Below are 4,434 nucleotides of genomic sequence, written 5' to 3'. Positions count from 1 at the left end.
GGTGAGCAAAAATTAAGTGGTACATTGTGGGTCCTCGATAAACACCGAAGTGATAACAGTTTTTATCTTTGTGAATTGTTGACTCCAAAAATTAATAAAAACAAGTGCTTTCGTGTCCCTTATAGTCAACATGAACCCTATTTATTCACTGCTGTGAACTCTATGGACAGTGACATTGTGGAGCTAGACAGTTGGAAACATACGGAGCTGTGATGTGAGGCAGAGCAAGGTGTGTCTGAAGAGAACCCAGGAAGTGAGGCTCATTGTTCACCTGAGGGCCCCAGGCAATGTCTTCATCCTAGTCTGCTCCGACTTTCTCTGGTGCAAGAGTAAAAGGAGCTCTGTTTCCTCTTCTCTCTGACAGGAATTCTCCTCAGTGAACATGCCTTCTCCCCAGCCCGTAGACTTCCTCATTCTGCAGCCAGGTTTAAACTCTGAGCGAGTGAGAAAACATCCCCACTGCAACATAGTAACAGAGCTGAAAAGTGGATGGTGATACCAAGAAGTCACAGGCGTGACAGCCAACACCACCAAAAGTGACCTCAACACCGAGACTGGGAAGTATGCAGGGAGATGCCGGGAACATGACCAGGAGGCAAGCCACCCTGATCTACAGGAAGTCACTGCCGGCCCTCAGAGAGCATATCGGAATAGATGTAACTTGAGGACATTGTGCTCAGTGACATCAGCCAGTCACCAAAAGACAAACACTGTTGGATTTTCTTAGAAATAGGAAGTAGAATGGTGTTTGTCAGAGGCTGGGAAGAGGCAGAAATGGGACACTGTTTTATACTATTTTCTTTTCCAGTACCTGGAATCAAACCCAGGACTTTGCTCTTGCCAGGGAGGTGTGGCGCCACTGAGCTACATCACCTGCCCTGAGACGTGGTTTAATGGGAATAGAGTTTCAGTTCTATAAGATGAAAGTGTTCTGGATATTTAAACTCATTTCCACTGAGATATAACTCACATACAGTAAAATGTGGAAACTGTGTGTATAGCATGAGTTGTTACAAATGTATACATACATCCATGTTGCCATTATCAAAATTAAGATCTAGAACATTCCTGTCACCCTTAAAGTTTCCCTGTGTCTCTCCCATATAAATCTGGGCCCACTACCACTGGTCCAAGGCAGTCAGAGTTCTGCTTCCTAGATTCAATTTTTTTTTTAAAGTATTTCACATATATCTGGAGTCACATGGTAGGTTCTCTTTTGTGTCTGGCTTCTTTTACTTAGCATATTTTTTAAATGCATCCACTTGGATCATAAATTTGTTCCTTAGTATTGAAAAATAATATACTGCATAGAGATCACCCAATTATTCATTGGACAGGCATGTGAGTCGTTCCTAGTTCTTCAGCAATTATTAGAAATAAAGGTTCTATGAATGTTCACACACAAGTCTTTATGTGGACCTGTGTTCCTGTCTGTTGGATGCATACCCAGGAATGGAATGTTGTATAATTTTATAAGAAATGTTTGAGCTGTTTGCCATTGTTGTACCATGTTAAATCACTTCCAGCTACATTGCTTCATTCCGCACTCCCTCCAATATTTGGCATTGTCATGTTCTTACGCTTTACCCCTTCTAGTGAGTATGTGTCATTTTAGTTGGGATTCCCTGGTGCTTGAGGGTTCTGACCATCTTCGCATGTGTGTGTTATGTTGCACATATGACATGCCTTGAATTCCTGTTTCCCAGGTGAGAAATCTTTGCCAGCGCAAGATAACAAGATTTCCCTCTTATCTATTCACCTCTAAGTTTTACATTAAGAGACAAGATTCATGTGAAATAACTTTTGTATAAGGCATGAAGTCATCATCGAAGGTCCTATTTCCCGTGTGGATATCCAGTCTTCCCTGCATATTTTGTTAAGAAAAAGAAAAACCGCCAGGGATTTAGCTCAGTGGTTTTGCCGCCTGCTGCGCAAGTGCAAGGACCGGAGTTTGATCCCTGGTACCAAAAAACAAAACAAGAAAAAGAAAAACCTTTCTCCCTCAACTGAATTACTGTCCACTTTGTGAGAAAAAATCAACTGTATATGTATGTGGGTCTATTTTCAGTACTTGTATATTGTTTTACTGATCTGTATGTCTATTTTCATACCAATACCACATTGTACTAATTACTGAAGCTGAATACTAAACCCTTAAATTGGATAGTGAGGGTCTCTCAACTTTGTTCTTCATTTCCACTTTAAGCATTTTATAAATTTTAGGGTGAGTTTGCCAATTTTTACAAAAAAACTGTTAGAATCATGGTGGGGATTTTCCTGAATCTGCAAATAAATTTAGACATCATTGATATTTTAAAAAACATTCCTGTCTAAAAAATATTCCTATCCATGAGCATGGTCTCTCTATTGATTTGTTTATATATTTTTAAATTTTTCTTCTGCAATACTTTAGAGTTTTCTGTATACAAGTTTTATATGTAATTAAGATTATCCTTGAGTATTTTGTGAATTTTAAAGCTATTATAAATTGTCTTTTTATTCAAATATTCAACTATTCATCACTAGCAGATAGAAATGCAATTAATCTTTTCATGTTGACCTGTAATCCTTGAATCCTATTAAGCTTACTCTTCATGTGTAATGATGTTGCTTTGTAGATTCCTTAGGATTTTCTATGTTCAAGACCATGCTGTCCATGAATAAGAAGTTTTACATTTTTCGAAAGTGAATGTCTTTACTTATTTTTCTTGTTTTATTGCATAGGTCAGGACTTCCAATACCATGCAGGACAGGTTAGAGTGGATGTCTTTGTCTTATCCCCTTTCTCAAACAGAGAGCATTTGGTATGTCACCAGTAAGGGTTTTGCCTGCTGTTGGTGGCTTTGTAGATGTCCTTCTTAGCTTAAGGCAGTTCCCTTCTATCAGCAGTCTGCCAAGAATTTATGAATAGGCATTCACTTTTTTCAAAGTCTTTTTCTTTTTGGGGGATGGGTATGTGTCCCACTGTTGACATATGTTCGGTAAAAGTGTGTGAAACTCAGCCAGGCTAGGATCACCATCCTTTGGCTGAGGATTTAGATTTCACCAGGATTCTCCCATTCCCAGAGCTGGTGAGAGTGGTCCACTGGTTAAATTCTTTGTACACTGTGATTTGTGCCAAATGCCTGCTTTGCTTCCAGGAGTCTGGAAATTTGGGGTGTGCTACACAGAGGTTGTGACCCCCAGTGAAGACCTGGGCTCTGCATTCTAATGCGTGTCCCAGATGAACCTTTCTCCTGTGTCGTCACAAGCCACTCATGGGGGACATGAGCACACGGGGGGAATCCTGGAAGTCCTCCAGACGTCACTCCATGCACCCTTTCACTTTGCTGACTTTGTTTTCTATGTTTCTACTGTAATAAATCCTAGCAGTGAGTATGACCATATGCTGAGTACCAGGAGGTCACTCTAGGTCATCATAGAGATGACCAGTCCATGGCCACACCACCCTGAACACACTGATCTTGTCTCCTCTCAGAAGAGATGCCCAACACACATAGCATGTGATTTTTCTTCTTGGTTCTGTGAATTACATTAATTTTTTTGAAAATTAAACTAATCTTGAATTTCTGCAGTAAATCCTACTTGGTGTTATCCTCTATATATGTTGTATTTGATCTGCTCACATGTTGTTAAGGTTTTGCATCTATGATAATGGTCTCTAATTTTCTTAATTACAGTAATTTTTCTGGTTTAGGTATCAGGGTAATAAGAGCCTTGTAAAATGAGTTGGAAAGTGTATGCTCTTCTGTTTTCTGGAAACATGTTTAGGATGGTTATTCTTTCTTTCTTAAATGTTTGTTTGTTGTTGTTTTTTTGGTTGTTTAATTTTTTTGTTTCACAGCACTAGACAAGTGGTCTAATACTGAACTACATTCCCAGGCTTCTTTCTTAAATGCTTGATAGAATTCTCTGTCTTAGTCCATCTTGTGCAGCTGTAACAAAATGCAACAGAAATCCATTGACTCACAGTCCTGGGGGCCGAGAACCCCAGGACCAGTAGCAGGTGTCATCCAAAGCCCCATGCCCTAAACCCACCAGTACAGTCACAGTGACAATTACATTTCCACATCCATTCAGAGGGAACAAACATTTAAAGACTAGAGTTTTCTAATGAAGCCATCTGGGCCTGATGTCTTTTCTTGTCAGAAGTTTTTTAAATTACAAATTTAATCCCTTAAAAAATATAAGGCTAGGAAAGATAGCCTATTTAATAAATGGTGTTGGAAAAAGTGGATTTCAACCTGCCAAAGATTGAAACTAGACCCATACCTATCACCATGTACTACACTAAGATCGAAGTGGATTAAAGATTTAAATATCAAGACAGAAACACTAAACTTGCTGGAAGATAAGTTAGGTAGAACTCTTGAAGACATTGGCATAGGAAAAGACTTCATGAACAAATCCTCAGTAGCATGAGAACTAGCACAA

Source organism: Heterocephalus glaber, unplaced genomic scaffold, assembly GCF_053883595.1.
Source record: "Heterocephalus glaber isolate CG9 unplaced genomic scaffold, H.glaber_assembly_v1.0 deba00001447, whole genome shotgun sequence".
In the NCBI taxonomy this organism is placed as follows: domain Eukaryota; kingdom Metazoa; phylum Chordata; class Mammalia; order Rodentia; family Bathyergidae; genus Heterocephalus; species Heterocephalus glaber.
This window is presented reverse-complemented; position numbering follows the sequence as displayed.